The 16,117-nt window shown below is 40.2% G+C and overlaps 1 protein-coding gene across 6 annotated transcripts in view; it reads left to right on the top strand.

Annotated features, from left to right (window-relative positions):
• Nucleotides 1–16,117, top strand: part of KIAA1211 (KIAA1211 ortholog) — a 210,580-nt gene that overhangs the window by 117,255 nt on the left and 77,208 nt on the right. The gene's annotated exons all lie outside the window — the stretch shown is intronic.

Here is a 16,117-nt window from a genome sequence, read left to right as displayed (position 1 = left end):
TTTTATTACATCTAAGCTTCATAGGAAAAGCCCCAAAATATCAAGGACAGTTTATATTCTGTTCACTGTATGATCTGTTATAGAAAAATTTCCGGTAAAAATGCTTTTGTTTTAAAATTTTTTATACTAATAGGGATAACATTTAGTTAGCCTCATCCTTCAGTAATCTATAATAATAAAAGCGTAATATGCTAATTAAACTGGACAGCCGAATGATCTTCTGGACATCCTTCCAGATGAAGCCGCTGCAGCAGGGGCCGAGGCAGAGGCGGTTAGGGGCGATCAGGCAGGCAAGTGGTTAGGGGTGATCAGGCAGGCAGGCAGAGTGGTTAGGGGAAATCAGGCAGGCAGGTGAGTGGTTAGGGGAGATCAGGCAGGCAGGTGAGCGGTTAGGAGCCAGAGGTCCCAGATTGCGAAATGGATGTCCGACTGCCGGGCTGAGGGACAGCTAGGAATCGGGCCTAAACCGGCAGTCAGACATCCCCCAAGGGGTCCTGGATTGCGAGAGGGTGCAGACGGGCTGAGGGACACCCCCCTCCCCATGCACGAATTTCATGCACTGGGCCTCTATTACCATATAAATGAGAATTATCGTAATATAATGCATTGGATGAGCCCTAAAATATATTCTTATTACTACTGATCAGAACATTTTGATTTTAAACTCCCATTTCAATTTTTTTTTAATTCCTTCAAATGAATTACATGGAAACCACCAATGATTGAGCTTACCCTACCTTTCTTGGCAGAGATAAAAAGGATATACTTATACTAGTTCGTTCTTGCTAGTTAATTTCCTGACTGTTATATGTTTTTGTTTTACTTTATGCAGAGCAGTTTCTCTCCCTTTAAAAAAATAGCAGGTTGAAATTAGCTTATTTGGATATTATATACACTTTTCTCTTTTGGAAAGTAGATATCAAAATTAGAGCAAATGAGAGCTTTGGGAGACAGTCTGCATTATGCTCGCAGTAAACTTCTTCCCCTCCCTCCGTACCCTCCACTCTCCATCACGCACCCCGGCCAGCATGACGTGACAGTGTGTTTGTGAAAGCCTGGCCCAGAACAGCTTATGTGACTCATACTATGAAGCTTTTACTACCTCTCTAGGGAGGTTACAAAGTCTGTGAGGTCTCCTTACTTCCTTATTGTGCAGGTTGAGATTTTTTAAAGAAATGTATTTTATTTGTCTTGTTTAGATGATTCCCTTGACTACATTACTTCTTATCTTTCCTTATTGGAAATCACAAATTTACTTTGCTGTGGGATTCTTCTACACAGTTATTTGTTGTAATTTGGAATATAAAGGGATTATTCCTCAAGTTTCTGTTCTTTGAACTCCAAACAAACCCAATTTCATTTTGGGTTAGGAAAGAAAAGTATACATACTGCCATATAGCAGTACACCTGCCATATATTGTCAGCTGCCATTTCTTTGAGATACGAGAAATTGTGCAGCTCATTGACCACTTTTTCCTGAGGGAATTTGCATTAGTATAGGTCTTTGATATTAGAAGTTGACGCTACTATTTAATTGGGGAAGAAACAGACTCATAATCTCATTTTTAATACAGCAAGAAATTTCTATCTGTTTCTTGGATGGAGTAAAAGGTAGTACTTAGAATGGAAGTAGGAAGGAAGGGAGGAAAGGAAGGAAGAAAGAGCTGAACTGCTTAGTACCTGAGAAGAAGTAGGTACATAAAACCTTAACAAGCAGAGCCCTGGTTCTCTACTTATGAGTTTTTAATTACCTACAGTGCACCAGGGTCTGTGCTCTAGCGCTCTTTCACAGGTATTTTTCTTACAGCCATGTTCTTTTAGTGTCCGCAGAATAGAAAAGAAAATTTGTCCCAGTGATGACTCAAAAAACAAAAAGGCAGAAGATTTGTGCCCTAAAAGTCGAAGGGGAAAATAAATGGCATAGAAAAAATAATATACTTCAAAATTATACCAGGGTATTAAACTTAGGGTACCAGTTTTTGTCTTGGTGATTGGTGATTCAAAGTTAGGATCACCTGAGCAGCCATAGATTGCTTAGGTTCAGTCAAACGTTTCCTACGTTTTTCACTTACCCAGTGGGTTCCCTTGTGTTTTATCAGCTTCTGGATTTTTGTTTGCGTTTTGGTGGGCTCCTCCTCAGTTTTTCCAGAGCAGAGTGGCTTTTGGGGGAGGTCAGCCTGCACAGCTTGATGCACAGCCGATAAGACAAATCCTAAAGAGGGTTGTCTCCAGTCTCAGATGCTCCCCCTAAGTTACACTGGCAAGGGAAGACGATCTTAAAAAGCAGAGATGTGAATGAGGATTAATCCAAAACACGACTATCAAGGTTGCAAACTGAAAGTAGGAGAAATGCTAACATTTTGTGGCAAATACTGTTAAGGTCTTTTTCATGCTTTTAGCGGTATGTTGATGTGGGTGTGAGCAACAGGCTCCTTTAGAGCAGGGGTCCTCAAACTTTTTAAACAGGGGGCCAGTTCACTGTCCCTCAGACCGACCGTTGGAGGGCCGGACTATAGTTAAAAAAAAAAAAAAACTATGAACAAATTCCTATGCACACAAAACGGGAACAAATACAATATTTGTATTTGCATGTGGCCCACGGGCCGTAGTTTGAGGACCCCTGCTTTAGAGAGACCCTGACATTTCTTTCTGCCCTTCCTTTGAAGTCTAACAGTATTGGTGCTATTTATTCCTCGCTCCCTCAGAACTTCTCAAGTTTCCTCCCAGAAAGAAGTTTTCTCTCCACTGAGCTTCCAAGAACAGATTTCACATCACTGAAAGTTAATTTAAACTTCTGACTTTTACGATCCCAAGTTGGGGTAGGGGCTCTTTCCATGGACCACACCTGCCATAACACAGTAATACTCTTCTCATTCATCATTTGGGAATAAAAATGGATTTTCTTTTTACTTCCTCTCAAAGAGTAAGAAACTTTAAAACACTCAGAAGTCTGTTTCTCATTTTACCAAAACCATTATAATGAAACAGTTTTGCCTGCATCTTGGTATTACTCTGGCTTCTTGTCTAGCATCCTACATGCACGATTTGTTGCACGTTCTCCCTTTCTTTTTGGCTCAGCACTCAAAGAGAAAGCCAGCCCAGAGCGCCCTCATCCATCACATTACACAAGTGATAAATGGAGCTAATTTACTCTCTGTGGGTTTTTAATTAACCTAGAACATTTTTTATATGAAATAGTTCTACACAATAAAATTTTCATTAATTATCAGCTGGGACCCCAGAGCCGAGCCAGAATAGAAAGAGAAGGAATGGATATTTCCCTCCCAACATTAACAATGTTGATACTAATAAGCAGAGTGGGAGCATATATCACTCTACACAGGGTCTGCAAGTTGTTCCAGGATAAACGTCACCCAGCAGTTTTTGAATATGCCGACAGTCATTTCACTGATACTTCAAGAAGTCACTTTTACCCTGGCTGGTGTGGCCAGTTGGTTGGGTGCCGTCCCGTGCAACGAAAGGTTGCCGGTTTAATGCCCAGTTGGGGCACATGCCATGGTTTTGGGCTTGAGCCCTGGTAAGGGACTGCAGGAGGTAACCAATCAATGTTTCACTCTCATATTGATGTCTCTCTCTCTCTCTCTCTCTCTCTCTTTCTCCCTCCCTCCCCTCCACCCTACTCCTTCCTCTCTCTCTAAAAATCAATTTAAATTCATCACATAGAGTTGCCAAGAACAAGGGGTTGCAAATAGGCTTACCATACTGTAGCTTTTATGTATTCCACTGCCTTCCAGAGTTTTTCAACATAAAATTAATGGAAAAATAACAAAGAATGGACTATAATTTTTTTAAAAATACACTTTTTAGAGCAATTTTAAGTTCACAACAAAGATGAGCAAAACATACATTTCTTGCCATCGTAGTGTAATATTTTAACTGAAAAAGTTTACTTTTAGAAAAATAACAACTTTATTGAGATATAATATGCCATTTTAAAGTACATGATCCTGTGTGTTTTAGTATATTCACAGAGTTATGCAACCATCACCACTCTCTAATTTCAGAATTAAAATTTACTTTTAAATAAGGAAATTAAAATGCCACTTAGAAAATGGAAAGAAAAACAAATATCCCCCAAAGTCACCATTCAAACCAAACTCTTGTCGTTTTTTGTACATTTTATTTTATTTATTTTTTTGCATCCAGATAATTTTACAGAGAGTGTCCTGTGCACTTATTTTACAATCAATGGCTCTGTCTCTTTAACGGAACTCACAGTGTAATGAGGTGTGCGGTGATTCTTACTGCTGTGTATACACATGAAATTATTCAAGTACAGAAAATAACTTCATGGCCGTGTGTGCTGTGGTGTGTTGCTTTTTATTAAGCCATCTCTCTCGGTATTTGAATATTCCAGAATACTGTTACGGCTTTAGACTTTTGCTCATTAGTGGTGGATAGATATCTTTTATTCCTTTGTGCTAAGGTATGAACACATTGAAAGCTTACATTAATTGATAAAGCTGGAGTTTCCTTAGGTGATGCTGTCCCCTCAGATGAAGGGCAGACTCAGCACTGGACATGTTGCAGGAGTGATTTCAACTAGCATCACGGGGAGGAACTGAGCACTGAGCGTGTAGGAGTGAACAAGAGAAAGCCAGTCCGTAGAAACATAGACCACGGGTCTGAACACATTTACGGAAGTGTCACAGATGGCCAAGAAATATGTGAGAAGGTGCTCTGAAGATGTGAACGAAAACATTTTTTTCCAGAATTAGATTAAGAATGTTTGAAAAATTGATGTTAAGTGCAATAAAGGATATGGAAAATGGGGTACTTATATGCTCTAAGAGTATAATTGATCAACCTTTAAGAGGCTAATTTGATGGTTTTTAAGACTTAAGACGTCTGTCCTCTTTAATTGAAGAATAGTACTCTTAAAAATTGTGCAGAAGTGATATTATAATATTATATAAAAAAGACACGTACAAATATATTCATTGAAGCCATGTTTGCAATAGCAAGAAATTGGAAACAATCTATTGCTCAACAATAGGAAATTTGGCTAAATAAATCATGGTTTAGACCAGTGGTTCTCAACCTTCCTAAATGCCGCGACCCTTTAATACAGTTCCTCATGTTGTGGTGACCCCCAACCATAAAATTATTTTTGTTGCTACTTCATAACTGTAATTTTGCTACTGTTATGAATCATAATGTAAATATCTGATATGCAGGATGTATTTTCATTGTTACAGATTGAACATAATTAAAGCATAGTGATTAATCACAAAAACAATATGTAATTATATATGTGTTTTCCGATGGTCTTAGGCGACCCCTGTGAAAGGGTTGTTCAACCCCCAAAGGGGTCGTGACCCACAGGTTGAGAACCACTGGTTTAGACTGTCATTAAAAGGATAATGTACTTAATACTTAAAGTACATAATATATATGTATTTCCCAGCACAGATGTGTAGGGAAACTGGGATTGGGAGATAATTTATTTTTTATTTTACATGATTTTTCATTTGATTACATTATGAATGATTTCTGCTTTTTCTTCTGCCTGTGTCTTTCAAACCCAAAATACACATCGTATGCCCAAGAATCTGGCTCTGGTCACCTCCGCCTCACGTCCTGACCAGGGGAATTCTATTACTGAGAGAGGGCACATAGGTAGTATCCCTACCCTCCTCCTTTCCTTTTTTTGATGTCATCTAGTACTTACCTCCCAATGGGGCGACTGCCTTTTAAATTAGGGACAAAACTACTATTTGAGAATGAGGGACAGGTGTTGTAGAGGAGGAAAAAAACTATTTTTTCTACTTCCCTCCTAGGTTCTGTGTCTGGGGCCCTATAAATTAGACTGACAAAAGACAGATTAAAAGAGAAAAGCAGACAAGTTTATTAACACATGAATTGTGCTTAACACTTGGGAATATGCAGATATGAGTGTCTTCAAGACGTGAGTAGAACTTGGGCTTATATAGCATCTTAGCAAAAGAACTGTAATGTTTACAGAAGCCAGAGGAAAAGGACTTTGAGTTTCTAGGGGCAGCAAATTGTTGGAAGGCAAATCTATGGGGAAATTAATGGAAGGTAAGAGCTGGTTAGTAAGGTTTGTTATATAGTTTCTTCTGATGCCATCTCGAGGCTCATGAGGGTCTAAAGTTGTCTCCAACAGTTATCTTTTGTCCTTTCTGGTGTGTGTGTGGCCGGGGGAATGACCACCTTTGTAAATTATGTCCTACTCTTAGGCAAATAGGGGGAGGACAGAGAGTTTTTCTTGAATTTGCTTCTCAATTGCTTTCAGCTCAAACTAATCCTTATGCTAAAGGGGTGTATTCTGGGGTGGCATTTTCTGCTATCCTACCGTGTCCTCTCTGGACAGATGCAGCCTATGGGCCCATGACTTGAAACCTTGTGAATAATAATAATAATAATAATAATAGACTGCCCTTCCTTCAGACAGACAGAACCCTAGCTGGGCACCTAGCCTGGCACGCGGTGACTGGCAGGGAGGCCGGATTTCATTCACCTCCAGCATGCTTGGCTGGGCATCCTCATGTAGGAAACAGCCTGCATAGTCCTACACAGTCACCTTGCCTAGGGGACAACCTGGCTGCTCCCTTGCCCACAAAGTGGCAAGATCGCCAGGCTGAACGTCCTTTCTCCTTAATGGTTCCCACATGACCATCCAAATCCCTTGATTTGGGGTGCTTGAGTACCTAGGCTGCTCTTCTTTGCTCTTGAGGCTATAGCTCTTCACCGTTTTAATTGGTTGTTTTGCTTACTTATCCTTAAAATTCCTTTCCTTGTGATGAAAAATAGTGTTAGAGGGATCCGGCAGTCCATATGCCTAGCTTCACTGGATGAGTTTCTTGAGAGCAGGCAAACAGAGGCATAGACTCTTCTGTCATCTTTCTGTTTAAGTTGGTGGGGTTTTAAGTCTCACTCCTAAAATGACAAATGTATTTTTTTAAAAGAAATTAATGAAATATAAAAAGAGGAAAATGAATTATTATAATCTTTATAGCTTCTGTAATTCCTGGCCAGCTTTGCCTGAAAATAAGTCAGGGCAAGGTGAGGACTGGGGTGAGAGAAGAAAAGAGCAAGCAAAGTCAGGCGCTTGAGAGGCTTTTATAACTGAGTTCTGAGATTAAAAATTAAAAAGTCATCAGATTCCCTTCCTTTTTCATACCCACCAAAAAATAAATCATGCACACACCCAGAAGCAGTTGTGGGAGATGGAATTCTGTTTATATTGGTCTTTTAAACTCCATGCATAAACCTACTATGAAATGGTATTGGAGGAGCAGAAGAGCCATGCTGAGTGGCTCCACAACCCGCTAGCCTAGTATTCAGACTGAAGAAGCACCAAGTAGATTGAGGCAGGACAGGGACTAATAAGGATGTACTTTAAAAGAGCCAAAATCATCCAAAATTGACTACTGAGCTCCCATGAACTTTTCTAAACTTTTCTTTTATAACACATTTAAATGTTTTTGAGTGTGCATATGTGTGTGAATATGCATGTGTGTGTACAAGATGTATGCATATGTGTTTGCATGTGTGTGTGTGTGGGGGGGGGGGGGGCTAGAAATTAAAATCCAGTGCTCATTATAGAAAAAAAATACTTTATTTTATTTACGTACTTAGATTCTCAGATTTGTTTCAGATTTGCCTGTCATTTTTGGCAGTGAAAATTAAGGGTCTGTGGCTTTGAAACAGACTTCAGCACTCCCATGGCTCAGTATTGTACCTGCGAACTTATACAGATTTATAAACAATGATACATAATATGCGCATGTGTGCTTGCTCATCTTTTCTCTAGATAAATCTAGAATTTATAGGAATATGAGATTCTTACCACTAAAAATATCTAAGGCAGACTAGAAGAATATTTTCTTTAATTATCAGTTAGAAACTGCATTTTACTCTACTTTTGTTACTGATAAAAGGAATTGGATCTCTAGGTTAGCATAAATTAACATGTGCTCATTTTACTAGTTAGGATTTAAGCTTTTTCCATGAAGAGCAGGGCCAAAATAACTGTAACTTAAATATGATAGAAATTTATTTCTCTCTCGTAACTCAGGGCTAGACTGTCCAGGAACAATATAGTAGTGGGTCCACTCCATAAGGACACCTGGGGCCTGAGTTCCTTCTACTTGCTGCTTGGTCATCCCTAGTGTGTGTTCACCCATATGGCCTGTTACCATGTCCGTATCCTGGGCACCCGGATGGGGGAAGGGGGAGAAAACAGCATATGCCTTTCCTTTAAAAACAAACATTTTGGAAATTGCCTCTATCCCATTAGCCAGAATTGAGCCATAAACTTTTTAGTGATGCCTGTCCTGGACATAGGATAGGAGAATAAGGTCATCTATTTGCTATACTTAGTCTTAATTCAGAGAAGAACTTATCATTAGCCTCACTGTTGAGAGATGTTTTCTTTTTCCCTCAGTGATTCATTCCACTGCCACCAAACAAGGGTTTAAATTGAGGGATGAGTTGGGGATTTATATGGAAACTAGAGGCCCAGTGCACAAATTCGTGCACAGATGGGGTCCCTCTGGGTGGCCTGCAGGGATCAAGCGGAAACCCACAGTCCAACGTCACCTGCAGCTCTTACCTGCCACTCCTGCTCATCCCGGCCCCACTGTGCCTGCTGCGGGCTCGCGCCCAATCAGTCCCGATTGGGAGAGGCTCTCACTGCCACAGCAGCGCTTGGCAGCCGTGAGCCCTGCATCTGGCGCCCTCCTTGGATCAGGCTGAAACCAGCTCTCTGACATCCCCCAAGGGGTCCCGGATTTCAAGAGGGCGCAGGCCAGGCTGAGGGACCCCACCAGTGCACGATTGGGCCTGGGAGGGACCGCGGGAGGGCTCCAGGGCATGTCCAGCCCATCTCGCTCAGTCCTGATCCGCTGGACCCCAGCAGTAAGCTAACCTACTGGTTGGAGCATCTGCCCCCTGGTGGTCAGTGCATGCCATAGCAAGCAGTTGAGCAGCCTTAGCATATCATTAGCATATTACCCTTTGATTGGTTGTTTGTTCTGCTGTTTGGTCTATTTGCATATTACCCTTTTATTATATAGGATACCAAAGAATTTCAGAAGTTTAGTCAATGTCTTATAGACTAGAGTAAAGCCTTTGACTGTGATCATGAAATCCTGAGACTCGCTCTGAAATGGGTGTGCCTCAGCATTGGCTGTCCTGGTGAGTAACCTGTGCTGTGGACAGGAAGTCACTGTCAGGACAGAATATGGGGAGACAGAATGTTTTCCTGTAGGGGAAGTCATCAGACAAGGATGCATGTTATCTCCCTGTTTGTTTCATCTGTACATAGATTGTATCATATGAAAAGCTGGGCTAGACTCAGAGGAAGAAGTGAAAATTGGTGGAAGAAATATCAATAGCTTAAGCTATGTAGATGATACCATCTTCCTGGCAGAAAGTAGCAATGATTTGAAATGATTTCTGATGAAGGTGAAAGAAGAAAGTGCCAAAGCAGGGCTGCACTTGGACATCAAGAAGTCAACAATGATGACCACAGAAAAAAACACATAACTTTAACATAGACAATGAAGACTTTGAAATTGTTAAAGATTTTGTTTACTTTGGTTCAGTCATCATTTCAAATGGAGACTGTTGCCAAGAAACCAAGAGAAGGTTGAGACTCGGAGGGCAGCAATGGGAGAATCAGGAAAGATCCCCAAGCGCAAAGATATGTCACTAGAGACCAAGGCTAAGATCATTGACATCTCACATTCCCAATTACTATGTACAGATATGAAATTTGGACAGTGAAGAAGGCTGATAGGAAACAAATTGATTCATTTGAAGCATGGTGGTGGAGGAGAGATCTGTGGATACACAGACCGCCAGAAAGACGAATTGAAGCCTGAAACATCACTGGAGGGAAAAATGATGAAACTGAAGCTGTCCTACTTTGGGCACATCTTGAGAAGGCAGGGTTCTTTGGCAAAGACAGTAATGCTGCAAAAAATAGAAGGCAGCAGGGAAAGACGAACACAGAATCTGAGACAGATTGACTCCATAAAAGAGGCCGTAGGAGCGGAGCAGGGCTGCTGAGGACGGGACATTGCGGGCATCACTCTCTCAGAGGGTCACCAGGGGTCAGAACCAACTCAGTGGCACGTAGCACACGTCGTGGAAAGGACGGATTAATTAAATGACCCATTGAAATAAATTTTTAGAACACTCAGGTGCATTTACCTGAAGACACCAGAAAACCACCCTTATATGGTCATATCCAGGGAAGAGAGGGTCAGAAACAAATTGGAAAGAATTAGTTCATTTCCTCCTTGCTCTGAACCTGTTTATATGACTGAATTAAAATACTGTGTGTTTATTGCCTTGTTTTGCTTTCTCTCTTTGTGTGTCTCTTTAACTATCAGCTCTTGAGAAACTAGTCTAAATATGACACCTCTCTGGACCCTGACAGTCCCTAGCACAACGGCACACACAAAGGGAGAGTGCAATAGATACTCGTTGGTTGCTGGATTGCAACTATGCGTGGTGATCAAATTAGCTTTTTTTTTTTTTTTTTTTGTATTCAAGGAGTTTGCTGACTGCATAAGCATTACTATCCTCAATTTATTTTTCGGATGCTGAGGTTGAAGGTGACTAAGTGAATTGTACCATTCTTCCGGTGATTCTGGATGCATTATTGATTAGGTGCAGAATTGACTAGCACAAATGTCAGTTGAAGATTTTCTTCCTCTCTTTTCCCTTGCGTTGTTTTGGCAGGAGAAGTGAAGGACAATTTTCAGGCCTCGCTAAGAGGTGCGCAATAAATAATGTATTTATTATGAGATAAATAATTTCTGGATGAATTAATACCCTCTTCTAGATGAGAGCAGGGATCCGCTGTCCTGATTTTGCTTTCCTTGGTCAGCCCACTGGCGGGAGTTGCCCTTGCTCTTGGTTCAGGTCCCAGCCCCTCCCTTGCTTGTCTGTAACTGTGGGTGAGTCACGGCCACCTTACTGGCCCTCCTTTTCCCAGTTGTAAAGAGAAATGAGTTGCTACCAGCTGATGTTTTAAAGGGCCTCTGACTTCTGGAATGGAAGACCCTCTGGAAACACAAAGCATTGTTGTTGCGGTAAATGGGCTCTTTGCATGATAACTAGCTCCTCTTCTCCCTCAACCAAATTTCCTGCTGAGGTAAGTAATGTGGAGTAGGTTTTTTTCTCCTTCTTCAGCTTCTAGTTCTTTTTGTGTATGTCTAGCCTTGTAAATGTGGTGAATAAATGCTATAATTATAACCCTTTTTGACAGCTCTGTAATTTAATTGTAAATCACTGAGCATCTTTTAAAGACAATGACATGTATTGAAGATGCAGCTGCTTCAATCTCATCTGCCGAACTGACAGGCATTATTGGAATCATAGTCACAGCAACTATGGGAACTTCTGATCTATTCAAGGCCAAATATAGGGATATTCTGTGTGTGTGTGTGTGTGTGTGTGTGTGTGTGTGTGTCCACTTTTTGTACTCTGGTTTGCCAAAAGTGGCGGTGTGGTATTTATTGGCCTTTGCATAAATTAGTCAATTATTCTGAAGTGGAATATCTCTTGGATTTCTTTTCTGCGATAAGCTATGTACTTTCTATTAACATTTCAGAGGCAGTCCCTCTGTTAATCTGAAGATTCCTGCCAGCGTTGGCTAGGAGGTATTGGAGATCCATTGGTCATCAGATATTGTATTGGTTTGCTAGGGCTGCCATAAGAAGGTACCATGGACTTGAGTGGCTGAAACCACAGATATTGATTGTCTCACTGTTCTGGGGGCTAAAAGTTCAAAATCAGGCGCTGGCAGGGTTGATGCCTTTTGAGTGCTATGAGGAAGAATCTGTCTCATTCTCTTTCCTCGCTTCTGATAACCTCAGGTGTTCCTTGGCTTGTATGTGATGTTTTCCCTGTGTCTTCATAATGCCCTCCCTCCATGTGTGTCTCTGTCCAAATTTCCCCTTTTTACATGGACATCAAGTCACACTGGATTAGGGCCCACCCTAATGACCTTATTTTTTTTTCTTTTTAAATATATTTTATTGATTTTTTTACAGAGAGGAAGGGAGAGGGATAGAGAGTTAGAAACATCAATCAGCTGCCTCCTGCACACTCCCTACTGGGGATGTGCCCGCAACCAAGGTACATGCCCTTGACCGGAATCGAACCTGGGACCCTTGAGTCCGCAGGCTGACACTCTATCCACTAAGCCAAACTGGTTAGGGCCTAATGACCTTTTTTTAAACTTGATTATTATATCTGTAAAGGCTCTGTCAAATGAGGTCACATTCTAAGGTGCTGAGGGTTAGTACTTCAACACATCTTTTCAAGAGGTACACAATTCAACCCAGAACAGATGTCTACTTGAACATGCAGGAAATTATTTCTTATAATGGTTGCAAAGAATTGGTGCCCTAAAATGCTTTTGGATAATTCCAAGGAGACTTCCACAAGAATTATTTATTTTGTAATGATAGTGTTCCTTTCATTTATTTTGGGCTGTAACATAGAGCAGTGAAATCTACAGTCTTCCCTCATATTTAGCCAAGCACTTGTGGTGCAGCTTGGTTTGCTTTGTGACCTTCACTGCCCTGAGTACAACTCACGGAATGCAAGCTACTAGGGAAAATCAATTCTGGCAGGTCACCTCAGAACTGTTTACCTGGTAGACGAATTGAAGATGAATTCAAGTTCTTTCTCCACCCACTTCTACTTGTTGCATGAAGGAGTTTGGATATAATTCAAGAAGATGCTCCTGGTACCAGGAAATTCCTTGGAAGATTCTGGTATCTAGACCACAGTTTGTTATGAAACAGAAATTTAAAAACCATATCTAACATTAAGGAAATAAATGGAAGGAATGCGGATTGTTTGGTGGGATAGAAATAACTGAACTAGATATTAGCAACGGGATCTCAGGCAAGTCAGTTCCTCTTTCTGTTTACTAACCGAGCAGTGTGAGCTTTGGATCACTAGGCATCTGTCAGAGAGCTTCCAGCTTAAAGCCCTGCGATTCCATGGTTACTATTGCATAAGACTCTTCTGCAGACAGATAGTGATGATTTAGGTCAGTGCTCAGATATGGATTGGGTGAAGTCTTAGAAGGTGTTAGGTAAGAGATTCAACATAATCTGTGAAGACATAGATGATAATTCAGTGCATTGAAGCTCACAGTATAACACCACAGGGAGGTAAAATGAGAAAACTAGCTAGGGAAATTTGGCTGTAAGAAATGTGAGAAAGAAGACTGAAGGATGATATTTCAGTGACAGAAAGAGGAGTAAAAGTGCTCAGAAACCTATGTATAGGAACAGTAGGCAGGTACTGGTCTGAGGGGCCTCCTCCTACTCCAGCACTTGGAACAGCTTCCACACCTGTATCATTACCACCTTTCAAGTGTGTTTCTGCAGCCAAATTCATACTTTCTCCATAGGCAAAGATATCCTGAACATGCAAGAAAAATAATAATAAGATTGCAAGCTTCCGTTGCTTTCTAGTTTAGCACAGGGATCTACCTAATTAGGAGCACTTGTGATGTCTAGTTTCTGCGCTTGTGAACAACTCGACTCTTTATAAACACGCTCTCTGAGCTTCACTCTGCTCCCTAGGAAACAGATGGTGGGCTTTTCGTTGGTAAATGCCTGAGGGAAACTTGTTCTTATTTGAAGGAGTCGGAGAGCCTGCTGGAGCCTGTTGAAGAAGAACACAGCCTGGCTGCAGCTCTTGGTATGCTGTGTGAATAGTACAGGATGTTGATTTCAAGGGCCATCTGGAATGAAGACAAACCAATAAATTCATTTCAGTGGACTAGTAATATTTTTTTGTAAGCCTGGCTTTTGACATTCTTTTTGGGGGAATCCTTTTCTTTGAACTTAGGACCTTTAAAAAAGGAGTTGGGTTGGTCATAAGGCATGATTATTCATGTATTAAATACCAACTAGAACAAATAATTGTTACAACATGCACTATATTATAGGTTTGAACAAAGCATTCTGTGAGCCTAGTAGAAAAGGGAAATTAGTTCTAGTAGGGGGCATGAACATGGTTCCTGAAACTTCTGCTGGGATAAAGGGATGTAGCATTTTAGCTGTATCAGTAATTCAGAGGGGGTGGGAGGTAGGGTTGGTAGTGAGAAGTGACAAGGCAAATCTCTGGAAAGCCTGTAGGTTAAGGCTAGATTATGAAAGATGTTGAGTGTTATACCTTGCTAGGGAGTTGAATTTAGTCCTGTAGGGTAAGAGAGAGACATTGAAAGTTTTTTTTTATTGAGGAATAATTGGCATATAACATTATATTAGCTTCTAGTGTACAACATAATGATTCAGTATTTGTATGTATTATGAAATGATCACCACAATGTCTGGTTAATGTCTGTCACCATAGTTATAATTTTTTTCTTATAATGAGAACTTTTAATATCTCCTCTCATAGCAACTTTCAAATGTACAATACAGTATTATTAACTATAGTCACCATGCTGTACATTATATCCCCATAACTTACTTATTTTATAACTGGCAGTTCCTACCTTTGACCCCCTTCACCCATTTCACTTATCCCCCACCTCTGACAACATCCAGTCTGTTCTCTGTATCTATGAACTTGCGCTTTTTTTCTTTTTTAGATTCCACATGTAAGTGAAATCATGCAGTATTTGTCTTCTCTGTCTGATGTATTTTCCTTAGCATAATGCCCTCAAGGTTCATCCATGTTGTTGCAAATGGCAAGATTTTCTTCTTTTGTTATGGCTGAATAATATTCCATTGTATATGTATGTGTGTTCATGTGTGTGTGCACACAACATTTTCTTCCTCCATTCGCCATCAGTGGACACTTACTTTGTTTCCATATCTTGACTGTTGTGAGTAATGCTACAGTGAACATGGAGATGCAGATATCTTTTTGGGTTAGTGTTTTCATTTTCTTCAGAAGTGGAATTTTGTTGTCAGTTTCAGAAATAGAAAGCTGGCTCATATGGAGTTCTATTTTTAATTTTTTGAGGAAACCCTCAAAAGTTTTTAAACATGATTAGAACTTCATTTTACGAAGGTCATCCCAATAACCACATGGAGTATGGTTTGGAAGGTACAAGACTTCAGTCAAGAAAATAAATTTGGAAATTGTTGAGATATTCCAGTGAAAAAAGCAAGATATATTACCTTAGTTCAGGTGCTCACTATTCCTTGGCTACTGTTAACCTCTTCAGTAACTTCTACACAGGAGCTTTTATCATGGTCATTACAAGGGTAAGAGCTGCTGCTTTTTTGAAGTTCATTGGTTTCTTTAAGTTTTTTTAATAGATAATGAATTTCTATAGGTCAAAAATTCAAAAGTTTGTAAATTATAAAGTGAACTCTTCTTCCTACCATATTTCTCATGACAATTTCTCCCATTCCAAGGTACCACAGCTTTAATTTTCTGTGAATCTCTCTAGAAATATTTTTATAAATATACAAGAATATATTCATCTATATTTCCCTCCTTATAACAAATACGTCTACCAGACATACTCTTCTTTTTTTTTTTTTTTTTTACTGGAGAATTACACCATGAGTGTGTCCATAGAGTCTCCCACAGTCTGGATTTTGCTGTTTGTATTCCTGCAGTGTAGTTTATATGTTCCACTGTCCTCTGTATTTTCTTTAAATTGGTAGTTGGATCAAGCCAAGTGCTATCAAATTTAGATTCGATTTTGTTTCAAGATTACTTCATAGATGGTGTGTTCTTCCATTTTTAACATTTTAATCTTTGCTCCACTTGGATTTTAACCTGGTGTATAGTGTGTATAGAAAAACTTATCTATTTCCAGTTTTCTATTCAGCTATCCCAACAAGTTGGTCTGTCTTCCTCACTGATTTAAGATGCCATTCATATCATATATTAAAACCCCAAATGGCCGAAACCGGTTTGGCTCAGTGGATAGAGCGTCGGCCTGCGGACTGAAAGGTCCCAGGTTCGATTCCGGTCAAGGGCATGTACTTGGGTTGCGGGCACATCCCCAGTAGGAGATGTGCAGGAGGCAGCTGATCGATGTTTCTCTCTCATCGATGTTTCTAACTCTCTATCTCTCTCCCTTCCTCTCTGTAAAAAATCAATAAAATATATAAAAAAAAACAAACCC

The sequence above is a fragment of the Myotis lucifugus genome, unplaced genomic scaffold (assembly GCF_000147115.1).
Source record: "Myotis lucifugus unplaced genomic scaffold, Myoluc2.0 scaffold_127, whole genome shotgun sequence".
NCBI lineage: Eukaryota > Metazoa > Chordata > Mammalia > Chiroptera > Vespertilionidae > Myotis > Myotis lucifugus.
Note: the sequence above shows the minus strand (reverse complement) of the source record. Positions and strands in the feature narration are given on the sequence as shown.